The sequence below is a fragment of the Staurois parvus genome, unplaced genomic scaffold (genome assembly GCF_062004578.1).
Source record: "Staurois parvus isolate SC_StPar_1 unplaced genomic scaffold, SC_StPar_1.0 ptg000540l, whole genome shotgun sequence".
NCBI classification, from domain to species: domain Eukaryota; kingdom Metazoa; phylum Chordata; class Amphibia; order Anura; family Ranidae; genus Staurois; species Staurois parvus.
Genome location: NW_028318336.1, coordinates 1,191,001 through 1,218,473, shown reverse-complemented (window position 1 = coordinate 1,218,473; position 27,473 = coordinate 1,191,001). Strand labels below are relative to the sequence as shown.

The window sequence follows — 27,473 nt, the reverse complement described above, 5'->3', positions numbered from 1 at the left end:
TGCAGCATTTTTTTCTTCCTCTTCCCCCACACAGTGAGCTGTAGCTACACTTCCCAGGGCTTGGATACCTTGTCTATGCCGATCATTGGCAGTTGGAGCATTCCCTTTTCACACCTCCATGTGGAATGAAAACAGTGTGATAACACCACTCTCCCTGTCCTTGCTGGTGGTGTGGAAGGTTGTTAAGAATCAGACTGGTTTTGGTGCAGCTGGGGGAGCTGTAGATTTGCAAAACATTTGCTAGTGGTAGAAAAAGTATTAATGCAAGCCACGGTTGTAACCCTTTCTAAGCTATTGGAACACAAAGGCAATAGCTGCATAATGCAATGGTCCTGCATTTGATTCTTAGTTGTATTTATGCCAATGGAAAGAGGAAGTCATGTTTAAAAAATGTTTTGGCCATTATGAAAGTGCATGTCATTCCCTTTGGTTTCCTGTTGAATTTGCAAAGACAGTTTAATGCGGGTAAAAGAATGACCTTCCTAAACACAAAATGTTTGTGGTGGGTCATTAGATAATGAGTGGATTGATTTATTTGAATGGTCCCTGTAAGTCACCAGCCTGCCCCCCAATGAACTCATCTCTTTAGTGGAAGGTCCTTTGGACCCTTGGAGTCCTTTGGACCCTTTACAAGTACATGTAGGTCGGGGGTGTCTAACGTGCACCCTAAGGGCTGGGTGTGGAGGTGGGAAAATACCACACTCCCTGTCCTTGCTGGTGGTGTGGAAGGTTGTTAAGAATCAGACTGGTTTTGGTACAGCTGGGGGAGCTGTAGATTTGCAAAACATTTATGCTAGTGGTAGAAAAAGTATAATTGCAAGCCACGGTTGTAACCCTTACTAAGCTATTGGAACTCAAAGGCAATAGCTGCATAATGTAATGGTCCTGCATTTGATTCTTAGCGGGTAAAAGAATGACCTTCCTAAACAAAAAGGTTTTGTGGTGGGTCATTATTTAATGAGTGGATTGATTTATTTGAATGGTCCCTGTAAATCACCAGCCTGCTCCCAAATGAACTCATCTGTTTAGTGGAAGGTCCTTTGGATCCTTTACAAGTACATGTAGGTCAGGGGTGTCTAAAGTGTACCCTAAGGGCTGGGTGTGGAAGGTTGTTAAGAATCAGACTGGTTTTGGTGCAGCTGGGGGAGCTGTAAATTTGCAAAACATTTGCTAGTGGTAGAAAAAGTATAAATCCAAGCCACGGTTGTAACCCTTTCTAAGCTATTGTAACACAAAGGCAATAGCTGCATAATGCAATGGTCCTGCATTTGATTCTTAGTTGTCGTTATGCCAATGGAAAGAGGAAGTCATGTTTAAAAAATGTTTTGGCTAGTATGAGAGTGCATGTCATTCCCTTTGGATTCCTGATGAATTTGCAAAGACAGTTTAATGCGGGTAAAAGAATGACCTTCCTAAACACAAAATGTTTGTGGTGGGTCATTAGATAATGAGTGGATTGATTTATTTGAATGGTCCCTGTAAGTCACCAGCCTGCCCCCCAATGAACTCATCTCTTTAGTGGAAGGTCCTTTGGACCCTTGGAGTCCTTTGGACCCTTTACAAGTACATGTAGGTCAGGGGTGTCTAACGTGCACCCTAAGGGCTGGGTGTGGAGGTGGGAAAATACCACACTCCCTGTCCTTGCTGGTGGTGTGGAAGGTCGTTAAGAATCAGACTGGTTTTGGTGCAGTTGGGGGAGCTGTAGATTTGCAAAACATTTATGCTAGTGGTAGAAAAAGTATAATTGCAAGCCACAGTTGTAACCCTTACTAAGGTATTGGAACACAAAGGCAATAGCTGCATAATGCAATGGTCCTGCATTTGATTGTTAGCGGGTAAAAGAATGACCTTCCTAAACAAAAAAGTTTTGTGGTGGGTCATTATTTAATGAGTGGATTGATTTATTTGAATGGTACCTGTAGGTCACCAATCTGCCCCCAAATGAGCTCATCTTTTTAGTGGAAGGTAGCTGAGTCCTTTGGACCCTTTACAAGTACGTTTAGATTAGGGGTGTCTAACGTACAGCCTGAGAGCCGCATACGGCCCAAGATGGCTATGAATGTGGCCCAACACAAAATTGTAAAGTTACTCAAAAATGTTGATTTTTTTTTGGGAATTTTTTTTGTAACAAATGTGTTTACACTAAGCAAACACATGTGGCCGAAGAAAAATTTCTCTTTACTCTTTATAAGTTTTATCTTTCCAAACACAAATCTTCCACTCTTCACAATCAAACCCGATTCATGTCCAGGGGCGGACTGACCATTTGGAAACTTGGGCACTGCCCGATGGCCCAGGGTCAGTAGGGGGCCCCATGAAATGCCCCTGGTACCTTTTTCATAGGCTTTTTTGAGTTTGGGCAAAGACACAGGGGCCCCATGATCCCCTATTGCCCGGGGGCCCCACAGGTTGTCAGTCCGCCCCTGTTCATGTCATCAGTTTTCCGCAGCATCTACATTTGTGAGCAATTATTTTCAAGGATGAAGCACACGAAGGGCAAAATGAGAACCAAAATATCTGATGAGCACCTTGAGAATTTATCCAACCGATATTGATGCTTTAGTTTATTAAAAACAAATATTGCACTAGTTTTATGTTAGAGTAAAAAATATTACAAAAAAATGAAGTTTTATTACTCAGATAGGCACATTATCTATATCAGTGATTGATAACTTATGATCTGCCTGACTTTTTCTGCTCATCAGCTATCCTTATTGTTAGTGTACTTTTGGTGTGGCCCCAGACAGTTCCACGTCTTCCAGTGTGGCCCAGAAGTCAAGGGGTTGGATACTCCTGATGTAGGTGTTTCTGATCAACTTTGATTTTGCAAAATGATCAGTATTCCTAGAGGATGTAAAGGAATTGCAGTATGTGTGTGACCATTTTAACCATCCTTGTTTATTTGAAAAGGTTGATAGTTTATAAATCTTAAGTTATCTTTTCTTGGGTTTGTAGCAACTACATAAATTTAAATAATTGTTCAAACTAGGAGAATCTCTGATTTATCATCTTTACCTTGCTGAAATAGCTGCATACAGTTCTGGTGTGTGGTCTATGAGGGATCATGTGGTTCAGGAACTATGGAAATGATGATTTCATGAATCGTATGATTATCTGCAGGACAACTGCTTATGAGACAAATTTGCAGTCTGCCTGATTTGTAAATCAACTTGGTCTCTACTATGTGTGTGGTGTAACTGGATGATTACTTTTTCAGTTGAATCGTTAAGATCCCAAAAACATTGAAGGGAAATGCAAAAGGAAAGGGAATTCAAAGCCATTGCTTCTTCCTGAGTTTCTAATTGGAATTATTGTAAAAACATTTACAAACGCGTTCAAACTTTCTACTGGAAACCATTTTTTTTATGGAGTAAAAACCCCTGTTTTTTTTTCCCCTTATTGCCTCATCACTAGGGGCGGACTGACCATATGGAAACTAGGGCACTGCCCGAGGGCCCGGGGTCAGTAGGGGGCCCCATGAGATGCCCCTAATACCTTTTTCATAGGCTTTTATCAGTTTGGGCAAGGTCACAGGGGCCCCATGATCCCCTATTGCCTGGGGGCCCCATGAGTTGTCAGTCCGCCCCTGCTCATCACATTGATAAGATTTCCTTCATTTCCTGTTCAGGAGACAAGAACAGAGAGGAGATATATCCAAAATTAGTTGTCACTGGAACCACGGCACTACCTGCCTGGAGTTTGCATGTTCTCCCTGTGCCTGTGTGAGTTTCCTCCGGTTTCCTCCCACACTCCAAAGACATACTGGTAGGTTAATTAGCACCTGTCTAAATTGGCCCTAGTATACGTACGCAAGAATGTGAGTTAGGGACCATACATTTTAAGCTCCTTGAGGGTTAGGGACTGATGTGAATGTACAATATATATGTAAAGTGCTGCGTACATTGATGGCGCAATATAAGAACCTGAAATAAATAAATACATTGGAATTGGTGCTCTCATTGCAAGATTTCCCCTTACTCCCTGTACATTGGCCCTAGTATATGTATGTATGTATGAATGTGAGTTAGGGACCATATATTTTAAGCTCCTTGAGGGTTAGGGACCTTAGATTGTACGCCCCTTGAGGGTTAGGGACTGATGTGAATGTACAATATATATGTAAAGCGCTGCGTAAATTGATGGCGCTGTATAAGTAGCTGTAATAAATAAATAAATTGGAATTGGTGCTCTCATTGCAAGATTTCCCCTTACTCCCTGTCTCAGCTGTAACAATTTGGATTTCCCATCACTTTTTGTCACATTGATAATGATCACCAGGACAAATGGAGAAGGAGAATTTCTCCATTAGAGACCCAGAAGGCAATAAAAACTTGAGAAGGGTTTAACCCCTCACTTTTCTGTCCAAAGCAGGGGCGGACTGACCATTCGTGCTCTCTGGCACTGGCCGAGGGTCCGGGGTCAGTAAGAGGCCCCATGAGATGCCCCTAGTACCTTTCATAGGCTTTTTTGGGTGTGGTTTGAGTGTGGGTGAGGACACAGGGGCCCCATGATCCCCTATGGCCCGGAGGCCCCATGAGTTGTCAGTCCGCCCCTGGTCCAAAGGTACAACTTAAAGGCTTTGGCTTTAGATACACTTTGAAATCTCAAGTTTCAATATCCATGGATGGTGGATCTTCACGGAAGATTTTCAACAATATAAGTCTCCTACCTGCTAGTTCAAACCCAGTATTTATACTTACCTGTCCAGCAGCCTTTGCACTGAAACTTCACCTTCTTGAAGAGCTCTGGGTGACTGTACTATCCAAATTTTCCAAATAGCATGTCCCTCGCTGGATGTTGTAGTTCCACCCATTGATCCCTATGTCAGTACAGGGCACAGTAGTAACATAGGGGTTGGCAGGTAGAACCACAGCAGTCACCCAGGGACATGCTTTTTGACACATATGGAAATGTCAAATAGTCCCTACGTCCTGAGTTTTTCAAAAGAGCAAAGTCGCTGGCTGCTAGAAAGGTAAGTATAAAGCAGTGCAGTGCAGTCATTGTTTTACACCCCTGACATGGTCACGTTAAGTAAAATAGCTCTTGATGCCAATAGTAACTGGATTATCTTGCCTGGTTGGGCTACTGATGCAAGAGTTTTTCCTTTAGTTATGAGGTCGATTTCTTGCCAAAGTCTGGCTCAGACTGCCCCTGATAGACTGGACAGACTGGATTTTTTAATATGGTTTCTTGTTTTGCAAACTGAGAGGCTAATTGGCCGTAACCCCTGTAAAACTGGCCAGAATGGAGAAGATAGGTCCCTCTCAGAACTCTCCTTCTCTGCTGTGGCCAAGTCAGGCTGAAACCAATTTAACCATTCATAGTGTTCATTGAATTGGACAGACATGGGTCATTTTATTTTTGTTTAGCTCACTTCCTAGAAGAATAAGGTACAAAGAATTTGGGAACATGTCTAGGAGGGTTTGTAGGAGTTTCCAAATATGGCTGAACGTATTCTTGGCCCTGGTATTCTTTGCAGTTTCGGAAAATTTTGTCATGGAGTTTTTCTGAGCTTTCTCCTAAGATTGGAAAAAAGCCCAGAATGTTTAGCTGTTGCCTCCTCAAGATAACTCCAGACCGGTTTGTGTGGGCAGGTATGGTGAGGGCTTTTTGACTGTAAGCTCCTGTGGAAGCAAGGGCTTTTGGAAAGGCTTCTATATATATTCTGTAGTGCAATATTCTGGGTGGTATATAAAAAGAGGTCATAAATAGGCATGGCTTCCTCTTGGACAGGCTTGTTCCTGTCTGATGTCCCACAGAAGAGCTGTGCCGTTTCTTTACCGCATGCAATTAAACATGGTTGCACCTTATTCCTCAACTTTAGCCTTCTTGTACCGAAGGCTTTTTCTGCCTTTAAGGGAGTTAAATGTCAATATCAGATAACAGACAACCACATACACACTCCAATGCGGCCTTCATATACCCAATATCAGATATGTAATAGCTTTGAAAGTTGAAAGGAGGCCAAAACCTAACAGGCCTCCTAAGCTGACAGTGAGGCCATCTTTGCCTATCTCCTTCCTAGACAGTGCAAAGGCACAGCCTATAAATGGAATCTCCTCCCCCTCCCCCACCAGCAGAGGATGTACCCTGCAGTCTCCTGTGCATGGCAGCTACTCACAATCTTATACCCCATTAATACCCAAGGGATATATGAAAGACAAAATCATACCTCTTCTCCTTTTTTTCCTAGCAGGAAGAAGGCCACAATTGCTGAATGTTACTGTGCTGTCAGTTAGGGAATGTATCAAAGGAACACCCACAGGGTTAAGCAATACTGCCTCCCCTCCCCCACTTCATACTGCAGATTTTTTCTTCTCCTCCTCCCCCACACGCAGTGAGCTGTAGCCACACACCCTAGAGCTTGGATACTGTGTCTATGCCATGTCTGCCGATCATTGGCAGTTGGAGCCTTCCCTTTATCACGCTATTTTCATTCCACATGGAGGTGGGAAAATACCACACTCCCTGACCTTGCTTGATGGGGGGAAGGCTATTAAAAATCAAACTGGTTTTGGTGCAGCTGGGGGAGCTGTAGATTTGCAAAACATTTGCTAGTGGTAGAAAAAGTATAAAATGCAAGTCACAGTTGTAACCCTTTCTAAGCAATCGTAATACAAAGGCAATGGTTGCATCATAGCATGGTGCTGCATTTGGTTCAAAAGTTATGCCAATAGAAATAGGAAGTCTTATTTTTTTCAAACAAAAAAGCTATTGTGGGAGCATATTCCATTCCCTTCATATTGAAGTTTTAGAAATTTAATTCAGTTTAAAAAATTATATTCCTGAACAAAAAAAAACAAGGATTTTGCGGTGGGTTGTCGTTAGGTAATGGGTGGATTGGATTTGTTTGAAGGTTCTCTGTAAATCACCAATCTGATGCCGAATTAATTCATCTGTGTATTAGACGGTAGACAGGTCACTTCACTAGGTCATGTAGGTTTTCCTGTTTAACTTTGATTTTGCTAAATTTTTATTATTTCTACAGGAATTCTGTAGCCTTTTTTTTGTTAATTATTATATTTTGTCTTATCTCTTTCCCCTCCTTGTATTGGGAAGGGAGGGGGGAATTTGGGAGAAAATGGGGAAAATGTGTATATGTATGATGTAATAAGAATATATTACTGTTTTGTAGTGTATTTAAAAAAAAGAAAATTTAATAAAAGATATAATAAAAAAAACAAACAAAAGAAAAGTCTTTTTTATTAAATTTTCTTTTTTTTAAAATACACTACAAAACAGTCATATATTCTTATTACATCATACATATACACATTTTCCCCATTTTCTCCCACCCCCCCCTTTCCCAATACAAAAATCCCTATCCAATTTTGTCTTATCTCTTTCCCCTCCTATCGGTCTAGTCGTGTATATAGATCTATTTAACCATTTAAATTCTCTAACTCTGCTACCGGGGTACCTTTCATTTTTAAATATTTTTCTGATGTTTTAATCTCATACCATCTACCCCACATCTATCTAAAATTTTCCATTTCATCTTTCTCCATGTAAATCACCAATCTGCTGCCATATTCATTCATCTGTTTATTAGAAGGTAGACGGGTCCTTTGGACTCTTCACTAGTTCATGTAGGTTTTCCTGTTTAACTTTGATTTTGCAAAATTATAATTATTCCTGAATAGATGTAAATGAATTGTGTGGCCTTTTCTTTTGTTTTTTTTTTAATTATATCTTTTATTAAATTTTCTTTTTTTTTTAAATACACTACAAAACAGTCATATATTCTTATTACATCATACATATACACATTTTCCCCATTCTCTCCCAACCCCCCCCCCCTTCCCAATACAAAAATCCCTATCCAATTTTGTCTTATCTCTTTCCCCTCCCATCGGTCTAGTCCTGTATATAGATCTATTTAACCATTTAAATTCTCTAACTCTGCTACCGGGGTGCCTTTCATTTTTAAATATTTTTCTGATGTTTTAATCTCATATCATCTACCCCACATCTATCTAAAATTTTCCATTTCATCTTTCTCCATGTAAATCACCAATCTGCTGCCATATTCATTCATCTGTTTATTAGAAGGTAGACGGGTCCTTTGGACTCTTCACTAGTTCACGTAGGTTTTCCTGTTTAACTTTGATTTTGCAAAATTTTAATTATTCCTGAATAGATGTAAATGAATTGTGAGGCCAGACTGGATAGGGATTTTTGTATTGGGAAGGGAGGGGGGAATTTGGGAGAAAATGGGGAAAATATGTATATGTATGATGTAATAAGAATATATGACTGTTTTGTAGTGTATTTAAAAAAAAGAAAATTTAATAAAAGATATAATTAAAAAAACAAACAAAAGAAAAGTCTTTTGTTTGTTTTTTTTTATTATGTCTTTTATTACATTTTATTTTTTTTAAATACACTACAAAACAGTCCTATATTCTTATTACATCATACATATAGACATTTTCCCCATTTTCTCCCAACCCCCCCCCCCTCCCTTCCCAATACAAAAATCCCTATCCAGTTTGGTGTCTTATCATCTCTTTCCCCTCCTATCGGTCTCGTCGTGTATATAGATCTATTTAACCATTTAAATTCTCTAACTCTGCTACTGGGGTACCTTTTAATTTTTAAATATTTTTCTGATGTTTTAAACTCATACCATCTTTCAAAAATTTTCCATTTCATCTTTCTCCATGTAAATCACCAATCTGCTGCCATATTCATTCATTTGTTTATTAGAAGGTAGACGGGTCCTTTGGACTCTTCACTAGTTCACGTAGGTTTTCCTGTTTAACTTTGATTTTGCAAAATTATAATTATTCCTGAATAGATGTAAAAGAAATGTGTGGCCTTTTTTTTTTATTATTATTATATCTTTCATTTATTTTTTTTAAATACACTATTAAACAGTCCTATATTCTTTCCTTTGATTTTGCAAAATTTTAATTATTCCTGAATAGATGTAAATGAATTGTGTGGCCTTTTTGTTTTTTTTTTTATTATATCTTTTATTAAATTTTCTTTTTTTTAAATACACTACAAAACAGTCCTATATTCTTATTACATCATACAAATACACATCTTCCCCATTTTCTCCCCCCCCTCCCTTCCCAATACAAAAATCCCTATCCAGTTTGGTGTCTTATCATCTCTTTCCCCTCCTATCGGTCTAGTCATGTATATAGATCTATTTAACCATTTAAATTCTCTAACTCTGCTACTGGGGTACCTTTTAATTTTTAAATATTTTTCTGATGTTTTAAACTCATACCATCTTTCTAAACTTTTCCATTTCATCTTTCTCCATGTAAATCACCAATCTGCTGCCATATTCATTCATCTGTTTATTAGAAGGTAGACGGGTCCTTTGGACTCTTCACTAGTTCATGTAGGTTTTCCTGTTTAACTTTGATTTTGCTAAATTTTAATTATTCCTGAATAGATGTAAAAGAATTGTGTGGCCTTTTTTTTTTTAATTATTATTATATCTTTTATTTATTTTTTTAAAATATACTATTAAACAGTCCTATATTCTTTCCTTTGATTTTGCAAAATTTTAATTATTCTTGAATAGATGTAAATGAATTGTGTGGCCTTTACATTTGTTTTTTTTTTTTTTATTATATCTTTTATTAAATGTTCTTTTTTTTAAATACACTACAAAACAGTCCTATATTCTTATTACATCATACATATACACATTTTCCCCATTTTCTCCCCAACCCCCCCCCCCTCCCTTCCCAATACAAAAACCCCTGTCCAATTTTGTCTTATCTCTTTCCCCTCCTATCGGTCTAGTCATGTATATAGATCTATTTAACCCCCCTAGTGGTATTCCTGAGTGGAGCTAAAAGCAGTAACCCCGAGCTACACTTGGGATTACCCTGCAGCTCCGGGATCCCTGTATCACTTACCTTGTCATGCACTCCCCGCGATGTCCCCCCCTGCAGTGTCCCTGGCCATGTCCTCCAGGAGATGCCAGCATCCGTCTTCCAGGATCCATTCCCTGCAAGCGTTGGGACGTATGGGATGTATGGGGGATGGGACCGGCGGGAAATTCAAAAATATAAAAATGTGAAATTACACTAAAATCACATAGTATAACATTCCTGTATCAAACCATTTCACATACATTTTGTCCCGAGTGCTTTGTCCGGCGCCCTGCCTGCATTTTTACTGTTCTTTCTGCCTGGAAACTGAGAAACGTCCATGGCGTCCAAAAAGCGTCCCTTTAGGTCAAAATCGGTTTTAGACCGGCTAGAGAACAGCGATAGTAAATCAGAACCACTTGCAAAATTGAGTGATAATGATTCGTGGGGGAAATTCGTCATCAGACACTGAGAACGATTCTGCGACTTTGCTCAGCGATGTGCGAACTTGGCGCTATATTCAAATTTCAGTGTTCACATTATTGAATTAAATTTATTATTATTATATTATTATTATTTTTTATGATTATTTATTATATTATAATTTATGATTTCATGTTTCAAGTTTTATTATACCCGGGATGTTTACTAGACTCTTGTTTGGACAGATTTCAGTGAGTTATTCCTAAGAAATACAGGCCTACAATAAAAAAACAACATATTTCCATGCAAAAAAAAGTACCGCTTTGAGCACAGAAATACTGACATAATCTGACCGCTATGGAGGTTAACCATTTAAATTCTCGAATTCTGCTACCGGGGTACCTTTCATTTTTAAATATTTTTCTGATGCTTTAAACTCATACCATCTACCCTACATCTTTCTAAATTTTTCCATTTCATCTTTCTCCATAGAAACAATTGAGTACTGTCCGTGATACTTTTTTTATTTGCACTAACATACAATTTTGAGGACAAGCTTTCGGGGTATGTCCCCTTCTTCAAAGTTCTTGAGTACTGTTTGGACTTTGAAGAAGGGGACATACCCCGAAAGCTTGTCCTCAAAATTGTATGTTAGTGCAAATAAAAAAAGTATCACGGACAGTACTCAATTGTTTCTGTCGCAAATGCACTAATACGGCTACAATCATCTTTCTCCATGTAACTAAGTTCCTCCATGCCATTAACATATTCGATTCTGTCTATCCAATCCCTCATTGGTGGAGGGTCCTGGGCCTGTGAAAACTCAGGCCTGCCAATTTTGCTAAATTTTCAATATTCCCAAATAGATGTAAAGGAATTGTGTGGCCTTTTTAACGTCTCTTGTTTATGTACAAAGGTTGGCACAGGACTTGTTGATACATTTTTAGTTATCTTTCTTGGGGTTGTAGAAATCGACATATTGTAAGTTTAGAGAAATGCTTGAATAAAGAGAATCTCTGATTCGGTAATCTTTACCTTACTGAAATAGTTACATACAGTACAGTGAACAACCAGTTATTTGTCTTTGACATTCTATGTGACACCTTTTTTGTATGTCACTTGTTCTGTATGATATCACATTATGGTGTTCTGCAACCAATTGTTCCACTCTACTGGTGTTGAAAAAAAAAAAAAGAAATAGTTAAATACAGGGGCGGACTGACAACCTGTGGGGCCCCCCGGGCAATAGGGGATCATGGGGCCCCTGTGTCCTTGCCCAAACTCAAAAAAGCCTATGAAAAAGGTACCAGGGGCATCTCATGGGGCCCCCTACTGACCCCGGGCCCTCGGGCAGTGCCCGAGTTTCCAAATGGTCAGTCCGCCCCTGGACATGAATCGGGTTTGATTGTGAAGAGTGGGAGATTTGTGTTTGGAAAGATAAAACTTATAAAGAGTAAAGAGAAATTTTTCTTCGGCCACATGTGTTCGCTTAGTGTAAACACATTTGTTACAAAAAAAAATTCCAAAAAAAAAAATCAACATTTTTGAGTAACTTTACAATTTTGTGTTGGGCCACATTCATAGCCATATTGGGCCGTATGCGGCTCTCAGGCTGTATGTTAGACACCCCTAACCTACTTGTAAAGGGTCCAAAGGACTCAGCTACCTTCCACTAAACAGATGAGTTCATTTGGGGGCAGATTGGTGACTTATAGGGGTTTATTTACTAAACCTGGTTGACTCAGAATCTTGGGCACCTGTGCACGGTAGCCAATCAGCTTCTAACCTTAGCATGTTCAGTTAAGCTTCAGCAATAAAACCTGGAAGCTGATTGGTTTTTATGCAGAAGTGGACAAGATTCTGAGTCAACCAGGTTTAGTAAATAAACCCCACAGGGACCATTCAAATAAATCAATCCACTCATTAAATAATGACCCACCACAAAACTTTTTTGTTTAGGAAGGTCATTCTTTTACCCGCTAAGAATCAAATGCAGGACCATTACATTATGCAGCTATTGCCTTTGTGTTCCAATAGCTTAGTAAGGGTTACAACCGTGGCTTGCAATTATACTTTTTCTACCACTAGCATAAATATTTAGCAAATCTACAGCTCCCCCAACTGCACCAAAACCAGTCTGATTCTTAACAACCTTCCACACCACCAGCAAGGACAGGGAGTGTGGTATTTTCCCACCTCCACACCCAGCCCTTAGGGTGCAAGTTAGACACCCCTGACCTACATGTACTTGTAAATCGTCCAAAGGACTCCAAGGGTCCAAAGGACCTTCCACTAAAGAGATGAGTTTCCAAATGGTCAGTCCGCCCCTGGTTACATATAGTTCTTGTACGTGATCTGTGAAGAATCCCACAGTTCAGGAACAATGTAAATTAGGATTTCATAAATTGTGCATTGTAGGAGGAGCTGTGCAGAGCGTGACGTCATTTCACCGCCAGAGCCACGAGGAGGCCCGGCGGCCATCTTTGATTGGGTCAGTACTGCTGTTTTCACCTATAATCGGTTTCTGTGACATGCATGCTACCCTGCTTTTAGCTCATCAATAAATATATTTTGGGAACATACTACACTATTTCTGGCACTTGTTTTTGGGGCTCCTATGTGGAGCTATTACTCCCACAGAAAAGGTGCCTATGCCATCTAGAGGAGGGATCACCACCACCATAGAGGATTACCTGGCTGACCTTAAGGGGATCTCTGGACCTGAGTTGGAGCTCTGGATGACCCACCATGAGAGGGATGCCCACCACCTGTTCTGTGACGGATCCAACATTTAGGATAATCACTGTTACATGCGCATAATCCATGCGTTTCTGGTGAGTGCGCATTGCTATTATTTGAGGCAATATAGCTCTGGATATCTTCACTACCCCTGCGAAGCACCAAGGATACTTGATTGACTTTCAGTTTGTTGTTTTCTTGCTGTCCTTTTCTGCATTGGATCTAATCTATTAGCGCTGCACTATATTGTTCATCTTTATACTTGCATTGTACAATTGTTTCATAAATTGTGTATTTTCTGCAGGATAAATGTTCATGAGACAAATTTGCACTATGTGTGTTATAACTGAAGGATTTATTTTTATCGTTGCATCTTTAAGATTTCACAAAATTGAAAGATAAAGTCAAGCCATTTATTCTTTTTGAGTTTCTGATTGGAATTATTGTTAAAGCGTTAACAAAACTCGTTCAAATCTTCTGATGGAAATCATTTGTTTTATATTGAATATGAACCCTTGTTATTCCCCCCCCCCCCCCCATTGCCACATCCTGTTGGTAAGATGTCCTTGATTTCCTGTTAAGGTGACAGGAAATGAGAGTAAATCATTCTAAATACTTTCTCAATTGTCAGTGGAATTGTTGCTCTCATGAAAATACCTCCCGTCACCTCTTCTAACAATCAGAATTTTTCTTCACTTTTTGTCCCACTGATGACAGATACCAGGACAAGTAGAGAAGGGGTGCCGTGACGTGGCCTCTGCAGTTTTTTCACATATATTTGCAAATGCGAGCGAACTACACCCGTTGGTTTTAACCTGAACTGTTAAACAGGGTAATTCGGTTGCAGGCTGGCTGGTAAGTAAGCTGGGAATTTTTTAAATTTTTTTACATGCATCACCTCTTCCATGTTCTCCTTGTTGCAAAGGCCAATTAAAGGTTGGGATGGTTGCCATTTGTTTGTATTGTTGGTTAATTGGTGAGGGGAAGCAATGGATACCATCACTGCCATTGTAGGATTGCTGGATGTGCAGTGTGTCTCTATACCTTTAACCCCGTCCCGCCGACATCACACAAATATGCGGCCTCACATATTAACCACTTCCCGTCTGGCCCATGTACATAAATGGCCGGGCGGGAGCAGTGCAGGAGCGGGTGGCCGTTCATAAATGTCCTCCCGCATTCCCTGCCTGTGTGCGCTCCCTGGGAGCGCGCGGCACTGCGATCCGATGCCCGCTTTGTCCTCCATTCGCTATACAGTCCCGATCATGTGATCACTGATTGGCCAATCAGTGATCACATGAATAGTAGTACGCAAGATGTCACTTCTGACATCATTGCTTACTACTTGTGAAATCTGTGAATGATCACAGAGGTCACATGGTACAGGGCTATTCACAACAGCCTTGTACCATGTGACAAGCTGTGACCAATAAAAAAAAAAAAAAAAAATCTTCATCACCCCCCCCCCCCAAGTAGTACAGTGTCACTATGGTGACACTGTACTGCTAGGGTGACAGTATGCTAAATAAAACTAAAAAAATATATAAAAAAAATAAAATAAAAATGTAAAAACAAATTAGAAAAATTATACTTTTTGGTTATAAACTAATTTGGGTTATTTTTTTTTTTTTTTACTAAAAAGATACCTTGTACCATGTGACAAGCTGTGACCAATCACAGCTCTCACAGTATTTCTCAATGGCTGCAAGAATGCAGCCAGAGAGAAGGAGAAATGATTGCTTTTACAGCCTTTATGGATGTAAAAGCAATCAGTGTAAGAAAAACAAAAATCTTCATCACCCCCCACAAGTAGTAGTGTCAATATGGTGACATTGTACTGCTAGTGTGACAGTATGTTAAAAAAAAACATAAATAATAATATAAAAAAATAAAATTAAAATGTAAAAAATGTTTTTGAAAAATTATACATTTTGGTTTAAATTAATTTGGGTTGTTTATTTATTTTTTTACTAAAAAGATAGCTGAATACATTTTGGCCAAGATTAATAAAGAAAGATTATTTATTTGCAAAATTTTACTTTTTTTTCAAAATGTTTGGACTTTTCATTTATATAGCAAAAAAAAAATAAAGATCCCAGTGGTAAATAAATACCACCATAATAAAGTTTTATCGGTCTCAAAAAAATGCTAACAAATTCATATGGGTACAGTGTTGCATGACTGCGCAATTGTCATTCAAAGTGTGATAGCACTGAAAGCTGAAAATTGGCCTGGACAGGAAGGGGGTGAAAGTGTCCGGACTGGAGGGGGGTGAAAGTGTCCAGACTTGAAGTGGTTAAATAAATGAATATTTAAAAAATTAAAAATTAAAAAAAAAAAAAAAGAAAGAAAAAATACCTAGATCAGTGCCAGGGTTAGTGTTTAGGTCAAAGTAATGGTCAAAGGTCAAGGTCAAAGGTCAGGATATATATTTATTTATTTATTTATTTTAATTGGTGTCAGTGTGTTTTAGGTGAAAAAAAAATAAAATGCGCACTATTGTTTCTGGGCTGTACTACGGGTACAAACAACAAATAACATGCACATATATGGTATCGCTGCGATCGTCAAGAGCTGGAACATTTATTTTGGGTTGTTCTTTGGTGGTAGGTTATGGTAGTAACAAGAAACGCAGCAAAATTAAAAAATATATTTTTTTTACTATTTTGGGCCAGTTTTACTTTGATAATAAAAAAAAAATCAGGAGATATTACCATTTACCGCCAAATGAAAGCCCAATTTGTCCTGAAGAAAAAAAAGGTATAATTCACCTGGATGTGCAAAGTAGTCGTGATAATATGTACAGTTTTACTAACACATGTCAAAGTTGTCAAATTTTACTTAGGCTTTAAGATTTGTTTTACCCTCAGGCATGAAGGGGTTAAGGAGCGGTGGGCTTCCTCCAGGAAACCTTCCCTTAACCGTTTCAATACCGTGCAATTTTACACCTTCCTGCCCAGGCCAGTTTTCAGGTTTCAGCGCTCTCACACTTTGAATGACAATTGCGCGGTCATACAACATTGTACCCAAAGTAAAATTTGATAACTTTCTTCACACAACTAGAGCTTTCTTTTGGTGGTATTTAATCACCGCTGGGGTTTTTATTTTTTGCTAAATTAACAAAAAAAGACCAAAAATTTTGAAAAAAACCCACATTTTTCTTTGTTTCTGTTATAAAAGTTTACAAATAAATAATTGTTCTTCATAAATTTAGGCCGAGATGTATTCTGCTACATGTCTTTGGTGAAAATAACCCAAATTAGGATGTATTTTTTAGTTTGTAGGAAAGTTATAGAGTTCACAAACTATGGGATAGATCTGATTATTGATCAATCCTGAAGTACTGACAGCCAATCTAATATCTTGAGGTCCAAGAATGTCAGAACAGTACAGATATCCCCCCAAATGACCCCTTTTTGCAGAGTAGACAGTCCGACGTACTTCATAAGAGGCATGGCGAGTTTTTTGAAGTTGTATTTTTTTGTCATAATTTTTCGGAAAATGAAAAAATTAAAAAAATTATTTTCACTATTTTTTTTTTTACATACTGTCACCAGTGCAGTACAGCGTCATCATATAACTGGCATGGCGGCGATCAGGGACACTGACTGGTGACAGTATGAAAAAAAAATATATATATATATATATATTTTTTTTTTTTTATTATATTTAATTTTTTATTACATTTTTTTAAATTTTTTTAAAGATTTTTTATCATATTTTACTATGACCAAAATAGTACAATGTTACCATAGTAACACTGTACTACTTTGGGGAAGTGATCAGTATTTTTTTTTTTTTTTTTTACGCAATTTGCTTATAGCAAAGAATTACTTTGCTATAAGCAAGCATTTACCTGAATGAAATCGATTCATTCAGCTTTTCTTTTTTTTTTTTTTTTTTTTTTTGTGCTTAGCTGTGATTTGGTCACAGCTAATCACATGACATGTGCATGTGATTAGCTGTGACCATTCACAGCTAGGCAGTAGTATACAATGGATGGCATCATGAATGAAGCCATCCATTGTATACAACTGTCATGTGACCTGCTGTGATTGGTCACAGCAGGTCACATGGTCCCGCAACGGGAGCCAGTACTCGGATCTGTCATCGGCCGTGTCCGAGGTGCACGGGTGGTGACAGATCGCACTGCTGCGTCGCTCTGCAACCACGCAAACCGCGCATCTGCGGGAGCACGCCAAATGGCGTGCACCCGGAAAGCTGCAGCGCTTTTCAAGCCGCCAAACGGCCATTGGCCGGGCGGCTAATGGTTAATCTATGCAGTATTATATATGTTCTCCAACTCAGGAGACTCCAAAATTATAAAGTTAGGACTGTTTGTGGCAGGCTGAAGTCAGTTTGTTGCAGGCTGGCTGGTAAGTGAGTTGAGAACTTTTTGTTTGTTGTTTTTTGACAAGGTAAATTTCCCCAACAGACTAATAAAAACCTGTCAGGGGTTTTAACACCTATTCCCCACCACCACCACCACTCAATCCAAAACTACAATAAAAGGCTTTGACTTTAGTTATACTAATATAATATCCGTCTCCTATCTGCTGTTTCAAACCCAGTATATACTTACCTGCTCGGCATCCTATGTGTTGAAACTTCACCCTTTAGAAAAGGGGGTGGTTGTCAACTTATGAGCTAAAAACTTGTCTCCAAATATCACCCAAACCGTACTCTCCGCCCCTCGCACGACCTCCTGCTCTCTAGCTCCCTTGTCTCCTCCTCCCATGCTCATCTCCAGGACTTCTCCAGAGCTTCCCCCATCCTCTGGAACTCTCTACCCCAATTTATCAGACTATCGCCTACTCTGCTCACTTTTAGGCGATCTCTGAAAACCGATCTCTTCAGGGAAGCCTATCCTGCCCTCAGCTAATAATGGAATCTTCTACTCTTCCAACCAGTCCATCCCCCACAGTTACTACCTTTTGTACCACTAGCCCCTCCCTCTTAGATTGTAAGCTCCCAGGATCAGGGCCCTCCTATCCCTCTTGTATTGAACTGTATTGTTGCTGTATTGTCTCCCGTTATATTGTAAAGCGCTGAGCAAACTGTTGGCGCCATATAAATCCTGTATAATAATAATAATAATGTCAACTCCTAGATTGTAAGCTCCCAGGATCAGGCCCTCCTATCCCTCTTGTATTGAACTGTATTGAACTGTATTGTCTCCCGTTATATTGTAAAGCGCTGAGCAAACTGTTGGTGCCATATAAATCCTGTATTATAATAATAATAATAATAATAAAAAAAGTAATACAAAATAGATACGTTAAATAAATAAAAATGCATAATATTTATATTAACAATAATAAAATAAATAATAATAACAAAAAGTGAAATAAATAAAGATAAATGATAGCAAAAGAAATAATAAGCAATTTAAAAAAATAGATGCAAAAAATAAACAAACAAACAAATAAATAAATACAATAAAAATAATAGCAATATAAATAAGTCCTCTTAGTTTGTAAGCTCCTAGGATCAGGGCCCTCCTATCCCTCTTGTATTGAACTGTATTGTTCCTGTATTGTCTCCCGTTATATTGTAAAGTGCTGAACAAACTGTTGGCGCCATATAAATCCTGTATAATAATAATAATATATAAATCTTGTATAATAATAATAATAATATATAAATCCTGTATAATAATAATAATATATAAATCCTGTATAATAATAATAATATATATAAATCCTGTATAATAATTATAATAATAATATATAAATCCTGTATAATAATAATATATAAATCCTGTATAATAATAATATATAAATCCTGTATAATAATAATAATATATATAAATCCTGTATAATAATAATAATATATATAAATCCTGTATAATAATTATAATAATAATATATAAATCCTGTATAATAATAATATATAAATCCTGTATAATAATAATAATAATAATAATGTGGCAAATTTTATAGACAGACCTTACCAGCCTAAGATAGAACCAATATATGCTACTAAATATTCATAAAAAAACATCTATCGTGTGCAGACCAGTGTTTCCTATAGACAGAAAGACTGCCCAGAAAAAAAAAAGAAAAAAAAACACATCTGGAGAGCTTCTCCTAAAGCCACCATTTTTGCGATGATGCTAAGGCTCCAGAATAGGAGCCATTCAGAATTAGTTATGACTTTTTTGCAATTAAACGTTGGTGCACGTTAACCCTCAACTTCGGCCTTCTCGTACTGAAGGTTCGTTCTGAATTTAGGGAAGGATATAAGAGTCAAATCCCAATACCATACAACAGGTAATCACATACACATAAAATTATAATAAAAACTCCAGCGCTAGAGAAAATCTCCAAGCACGGTATGAATAGGGCAGCACAGTGGCTAAATGGTTAGCACTTCCACCTGGCAGTACTAGGGTCGTTGGTTCAAATCCCAACCACGGCACCACCTGCCTGGAGTTTGCATGTTCTCCCTGTGCCTGTGTGGGTTTCCTCCGGGTACTCCGGTTTCCTCCCAGACTCCAAAGGCATGCTGGTAGGTTAATTGGCCCCTGTCTAAATTGTCCCTAGTATGTGTATGTATGAATGTGAGTTAGAGACCTTAGATTGTACTCCCCTTGAGGGTTAGGGACCTTAGATTGTACGCCCCTTGAGGGTTAGGGACCTTAGATTGTACGCCCCTTGAGGGTTAGGGACCTTAGATTGTACATCCCTTGAGGGTTAGGGACCTTAGATTGTACGCCCCTTGAGGGTTAGGGACCTTAGATTGTACGCCCCTTGAGGGTTAGGGACCTTAGATTGTACGCCCCTTGAGGGTTAGGGACCTTAGATTGTACACCCCTTGAGGGTTAGGGACCTTAGATTGTACGCTTCTTGAGGGTTAGGGACCTTAGATTGTACACCCCTTGAGGGTTAGGGACCTTAGATTGTACGCCCCTTGAGGGTTAGGGACCTTAGATTGTACGCCCCTTGAGGGTTAGGGACCTTAGATTGTACGCCTCTTGAGGGTTAGGGACCTTAGATTGTACACCCCTTGAGGGTTAGGGACCTTAGATTGTACGCCCCTTGAGGGTTAGGGACCTTAGATTGTACGCCCCTTGAGGGTTAGGGATCTTAGATTGTACGCCCCTTGAGGGTTAGGGACCTTAGATTGTACGCCCCTTGAGGGTTAGGGACCTTAGATTGTACACCCCTTGAGGGTTAGGGACTGATGTGAATGTACAATATATATGTAAAGTGCGGAGTACATTGATGGCGCTATATAAGTACCTGAAATAAATAAATTGCTGCTGTACACAAGTGTAACACGCCAAATAATAAAAAAACAATATAAACAGCGCAAATCAAAAACTCACAAATCATATGAGTAATAATAAATTAAAATAATAAGTGCAGAAAAAAAATATATATATGAAAAATTGAAAATGTAAAAAAAATATATAATATAAAGTGTCCAAAAATGAATAAAGTCCCTATTCCCAAATTCCTTAGTGCTCCAACCAAAAAAAAGGAGAACCTGATTCGTATCTGGTGGAATGAAGTCCTGGAGGCTGTAGAGGGGGTATGGGATCCCTAAAAGTCCTAAAGGTGTGCAAATCACCAGTATCTGGTGAGTGCGGTTTATGTTGGTTACAGCACTGGTGGATGGTGGAAGCACAAAGGTTTTTTTTGGTTGGAGCACTAAGGAATTTGGGAATAACCACATACACACACCAAGGCAGCATTCAACTAATATCGGACATTTAACAGCCTTGAAAGTCCTAGGTAGGCCCTCACCCAGCAGGCCTCTAATGACCTTCCAAGGCTGACAGTGAAGCCATCTTTGGCCATTTTCCTTGCCTAGGCTAACTCCAATTGTCTGTCTACTGTCAGACAGAGGCTAATGGAACCAGTGCAAAGTCACAGCCTATAAATGACATCTCCTCCCCCTCCCCCACCAGCAGAGGATGTACCCTGCACTTTCCTGTGCATGGCAGCTGCTCACAATCCTACACCCAATTATTACCCAAGAGATATGTGAAAGGCTCAATCATACCTCTTCTCCATTTTTTTCCAGGCCGGGCGAAGGCCACAATTGCTGAATGTTAATGAGCTGTCAGGGAATATTTCAAAGGAACAGCCACGGGGTTTCCGGTGAGTAGTCAGCAATACTGCCTCCCCTCCCCCACTGTATACTGCAGCTTTTTTTTTTTTTCCTCCTCCTCCCCCCACACTTCCTGGAGCTTGGATACAGTTTCTATGCCAATCATTGGCAGTTGGAGCTTTCCCTTATCACACTATTTTCATTCCACATGGGAGTGGAAAAATACCACACTCCCTGACGAAGCTGCTAAGAATCAGACTGGTTTTGGTGCAGATGGGGGAGCTGTAGATTCAAAAAACAATTGCTAGTGGTAGAAAAAAAAATATAAAGGCGCGCCATGGTTGTAACCCTTTCTCTGCAATTTTTACAACAAAGGCAGTTGCATAATGGTATGATGCTGTGATTCTTAGTTGTCTTGGACATGGAAAATCTTATTACTAAAATAAAAAAAATGTTTTGACTAATATGAGAACCACTCTCTTCGGTCCTCCTAAAACCTCCTGATCTCTTGTTCCCGTGTCACCTCCTCCCATGCTTGCCTCCAAGACTTTTCCCGAACCTCTCCCATCCTATGGAACTCCCTACCCCAATCTCTCTATCTTTTAATCTATCCACCTTCAGAGGATCCCTGAAAACCCTTCTCTTTATAGAAGACCATCCTGCTTTTAACTAATGCATTGTGTTTTTACTTTCTCCATCAGCTCATCCCCCACTGCTATTACCCTTTGTATCACTTGACCCTTCCTCTTATGCCCCGTCCACACTATAAGAAAATTGTACGAAAATTTTCGTAGGAGGACCGATCATCCGATAATCGGATCGTTAGTACACAGCTTTTGAGAGCTGATCACGACAATTCATACGACAATATCCGAAGGGAAAAGAGCAAAAATGTTTCTTGTACGATTCCAGATCGTACGATTTTCAGTCGTCTGAAAATACAATACAAATACAACGCAATACATGACATCACTTTCGAAATTCTTTTCTTTCATAGGAGAATTTTCATATCTTTAGTAACCTTTTCCCTTTCAATGTGAGACTAGCAGGCGAAAAAAAAACGGCTGATGGTTCATCCGATATTCTCATCGTGTGTACAGGGCATAAGATTGTAAGTTCTAATGAGCCGGGTCTTCTGTTTCCTCTTGTATCAAATTGTTTTCTAACTGTATTGTCTACCTTCATTTTGTAAAGTGCTGTGTAAACTGTTGGTGATATTGGGACATCGACACACAATTCTAACATTTTTGGCTCTATACACCACCACAATGGATTTGAAATGAAGCGAACAAGATGTGCTTTAACTGCAGACTGTCAGCTTTAATTTGAGGGTATTTACATCCAAATCAGGTGAACGGTGTAGGAATTACAACAGTTTGCATATGTGCCTCCCACTTGTTAAGGGACCAAAAGTAATGGGACAATTGGCTTTTCAGCTGTTCCATGGCCAGGTGTGTGTTATTCCCTCATTATCCCAATTACAATGAGCAGATAAAAGGTCCAGAGTTCATTTCAAGTGTGCTATTTGCATTTGGAATCTGTTGCTGTCAACTCTCAAGATGAGATCCAAAGAGCTGTCACTATCAGTGAAGCCATCATTAGGCTGAAAAAAACAAAACAAACCCATCAGAGAGATAGCAAAAACATTAGGCGTGGCCAAAACAACCGTTTGGAACATTCTTAAAAAGAAGGAACGCACCAGTGAGCTCAGCAACACCAAAAGACCCGGAAGACCACGGAAAACAACTGTGGTGGATGACCGAAGAATTCTTTCCCTGGTGAAGAAAACACCCTTCACAACAGTTGGCCAGATCAAGAACACTCTCCAGGAGGTAGGTGTATGTGTGTCAAAGTCACCAATCCAGAGAAGACTTGACCAGAGTGAATACAGAGGGTTCACCACAAGATGGAAACCATTGTTGAGCCTCAAAAACAGGAAGGCCAGATTAGAGTTTGCCAAACGACATCTAAAAAAGCCTTCACAGTTCTGGAACAACATCCTATGGACAGATGAGACCGACATCAACTTGTACCAGAGTGATGGGAAGAGAAGAGTATGGAGAAGGAAAGGAACTGCTCATGATCCTAAGCATACCACCTCATCAGTGAAGCATGGTGGTGGTAGTGTCATGGCGTGGGCATGTATGGCTGCCAATGGAACTGCTTCTCTTGTATTTATTGATGATGTGACTGCTGACAAAAGCAGCCGGATGAATTGTGAAGTGTTTCGGGAATATTATCTGCTCATATTCAGCCAAATGCTTCACAACTCATTGGACGCTTCACAGTGCAGATGGACAATGACCCAAAGCAGACTGCAAAAGCAACCAAAAAGTTTTTTAAGGGAAAGAAGTGGAATGTTATGCAATGGCCAAGTCAATCACCTGACCTGAATCCGATTGAGCATTTCACTTGCTGAAGACAAAACTGAAGGGAAAATGCCCCAAGAACAAGCAGGAACTGAAGACAGTTGCAGTAGAGGCCTGGCAGAGCATCACCAGGGATGAAACCCAACGTCTGGTGATGTCTATGCGTTCCAGACTTCAGGCTGTCATTGACTGCAAAGGATTTGCAACCAAGTATTAAAAAGTGAAAGTTTGATTTATGATTATTATTCTGTCCCAGTACTTTTGGTCCCTTAACAAGTGGGAGGCACATATGCAAACTGTTGTAATTCCTACACCGTTCACCTGATTTGGATGTAAATACCCTCAAATTAAAGCTGACAGTCTGCAGTTAAAGCGCATCTTGTTCGTTTCATTTCAAATCCATTGTGGTGATGTATAGAGCCAAAAATGTTAGAATTGTGTCGCTGTCCCAATATTTATGGACCTGACTTTATAAATCCTGTATAAAAATAATAATGTCATTTCCTTTGGTTTCCTGTTAAATTTGCAAGGACAATTTAATGCGGGTAAAAGGATTACCTTCCTGAACAAAAAAGGTTTTGTGGTGGGTTGTCATTAGATAATGAGTGGATTGGTTTGTTTGAATGTTTCCTGTAAATCTCTGATCTGCTGCCAAATTCATCTGTTTGGTGGAGGGTAGATGGGACCTTTGAACCCTTTTCAAGTTCATATAGGCGTTCTTGTTTAACTTTGATTTTGCAAAAATGTCAAAATTCCAAGTGACTGTAAAAAAATTGAAGGATGTGTGGCCTTTTTTAACCTGTCTTGTTTGTTTGAAAACGTTGGTAAAGGACTACTTATTAAATCTTTAGTTATTTTTGTTGGGGTTGTGGCAACTATATAAGTTCAATTAAATCAGTGGTAGGCGACTAGATATGAGAAAGGTGGGTCTCAAGTGTGGCCCCTGGATATAGTCAAAGACTATGGGCATGATTGAAGAGATGGTCAGAGACTGTGGACATAATTTAAGAAATGATCAGAGACTGGGGACATAATTCAAGAGATGGGCAGAGATTGCAGACATGTTACAAGAGATGGTCAGAGACTGTGAGCATAATTCAAGAGATAAGCAGAGATTGCAACCATGTTACAAGAGATGGTCAGAGACTGTGGACATAATTCAAGAGATGGGCAGAGATCGCAGGCATGTTACAAGAGATGGTCAGAGACTGTGGACATAATTCAAGAGATGGGCAGAGATTGCAGACATGTTACAAGAGATGGTCAGACTGTGGACATAATTCAAAAGATGGGCAGAGATTGCAGGCATGTTGCAAGAGATGGTCAGAGACTGTGGGCATAATTCAAGAGATGGGCAGAGATCGCAGGCATGTTACAAGAGATGGTCAGAGACTGTGGGCATAATTCAAGAGATGGGCAGAGATTGCAGGCATGTTACAAGAGATGGTCAGAGACTGTGGGCATAATTCAAGAGATGGGCAGAGATTGCAGGCATGTTACAAGAGATGGTCAGAGACTGTGGGCATAATTCAAGAGATGGGCAGAGATTGCAGACATGTTACAAGAGATGGTCAGAGAATGTGGACATAATACAAGAAAGGGTCAGAGATTGCAGACATGTTACAAGAGATGGTCAGAGAATGTGGACATAATACAAGAAAGGGTCAGAGATTGCAGACATGTTACAAGAGATGGTCAGAGAATGTGGACATAATACAAGAAAGGGTCAGAGATTGCAGACATGTTACAAGAGATGGTCAGAGAATGTGGACATAATGCAAGAAAGGGTCAGAGATTGCAGACATGTTACAAGAGATGGTCAGAGAATGTGGACATAATACAAGAAAGGGTCAGAGATTGCAGACATGTTACAAGAGATGGTCAGAGAATGTGGACATAATAGAAGAAAGGGTCCGAGATTGCAGACATGTTACAAGAGATGGTCAGAGAATGTGGACATAATGCAAGAAAGGGTCAGAGATTGCAGACATGTTACAAAAGATGGTCAGAGAATGTGGACATAATTTAAGAGATGGGCAGAGACTGTGGATATGTTCCAAGAGATGGTCAGAGACTGGGGACATGCAGCAGGAGACTGTCAGAGACTGTGAATGTGCTATAGGAGTTGTTGGAGACAGGACATGCTTAAGGAGACAGTCATAGACTGGAGATATATTCCCTAGGAAAACACAAATTAGTATCTGCAAGGGCCCCAAGGGTCACACAAAAAGTATCAAAGGGCCACAGGTTGGGAACTAGGGGAATAAACATTCAAACAGTGGCTAAATGGTTAGCACTTCTTCCTGTCAGCACTAGGGTCGTTGGTTCAAATCCCAACCCTGGCACCACCTGCCTGGAATTTGCATGTTCTCCCTGTGCCTGCGTAGGTTTCCTCCCACACTCCAACGACATGCTGGTAGGTTAATTGGATCCTGTCTAAATTGTCCCTAGTATGTGTATGTATGAATGTGAGTTAGGGACCTTAGACTGTACACCCCTTGAGGGTTAGGGACCTTAGATTGTACATCCCTTGAGGGTTAGGGACCTTAGATTGTACGCCCCTTGAGGGTTAGGGACCTTAGATTGTACGCCCCTTGAGGGTTAGGGACCTTAGATTGTACGCCCCTTGAGGGTTAGGGACCTTAGATTGTACGCCCCTTGAGGGTTAGGGACCTTAGATTGTACGCCCCTTGAGGGTTAGGGACCTTAGATTGTACGCCCCTTGAGGGTTAGGGACCTTAGATTGTACGCCCCTTGAGGGTTAGGGACCTTAGATTGTACGCCCCTTGAGGGTTAGGGACCTTAGACTGTACACCCCTTGAGGGTTAGGGACCTTAGATTGTACGCACCTTGAGGGTTAGGGACCTTAGATTGTACGCCCCTTGAGGATATGGGACTGATGCGAATGCATTAAATATTTATAAAGCGCTGTGTAAATTGACGGCACTATATAAGTACCTGTAACAAATAAAAATAAACATGCAGAATCTCTGACTTGATAATCTTTACCTGGCTGAAATATTTACATACCATACTGGTGTGCGACCTTAAAGAATCACGCAGTTCAGGAACAATTGAAATGATGGGTTTTTGAATTGTAGGATTTTCTGCAGGACAAATGAGACAAATTTGCAGTCTGCCTGGTTTGTAAATCAATTTGGTCATCACTATGTGTGTAGTATGGTAAATGAACGATTCATCTTTCGATTGAATCTTTTAGATTCTGAAAAGGTGAAAGGAAATGCAAAAGGAAAGGGAATTCAAAGCCATATCTTCTTTATGAGTTTCTGAATGGAATTATTGTCAAAGTGTTCACAAACTTGGTCAAACTTTCTCATGGAAACACTGTTCAACAGGTAAAAAGTTTTGGGCATAAAATTAGCTAATCTTACATAATTTTGGGGTGCTGAAAACGAAAATGACCCTAAAAAATGTTGATTGGCTCTAGTTTCCATGATATATTCACCCATCTAATGACGTAAGCCATTCAAAATTATGATGCAACTTCAGCTGCATATTGCGCAATTGATACTGGTGACCAATAGAAAATTGCATGTATACTGAGATGATGCAATATTAGCCTTTAATTGCATCACTTCACTGCATAAAAGCTGCAGTATCTGTAGCTGATTGTAGTTCGACAGCGTCTTTACATTTCGTTTTATGCTTATATAGGCTACTCAGTAATGCCTCGAACTTGTGTGAATAAAGCAGATAATTTCTGCTATATCTGCGGTGAAATAACTTTTATCTCACAAAAAAGGAGGATAACAGGAATGATTAAGAAAGCCTACAACTTGCATTTTGGCTGCAAGATAGGAGACCAGGACAAGAGCTGGGCACCACATATATGCTGCAATTCTTGTGGGACGGCACTGGAGCAATGGTTGAATGGAAAAAAGGCATCTATGCCTTTCGCTGTGCCAATGATTTGGAGAGAGCCAACAGATCATGTTAGTAATTGTTACTTTTGTATGGTGCCTCCAACAAAAGGGCTAAATAAGAAGAAAAAGTTATCTGCGCTTCCATCAAGACATTGCAGCTA

The 27,473-nt window shown here is 39.6% G+C and overlaps 1 protein-coding gene across 2 annotated transcripts in view; it reads right to left on the bottom strand.

Annotated features, from left to right (window-relative positions):
- CCDC71 (coiled-coil domain containing 71) overlaps nt 1–27,473 on the bottom strand; it is a 122,840-nt gene that overhangs the window by 79,966 nt on the left and 15,401 nt on the right. The window contains exon 1 of one of the 2 annotated variants that reach the window (XM_089690716.1): nt 6,173–6,194. The exons of the other annotated variant lie outside the window; for it this stretch is intronic. The gene's annotated coding sequence lies outside the window, so the exon portion shown is untranslated. Of the gene's footprint in view, nt 1–6,172; nt 6,195–27,473 lie in introns of those variants that run through there. 2 annotated transcript variants of the gene reach the window in all.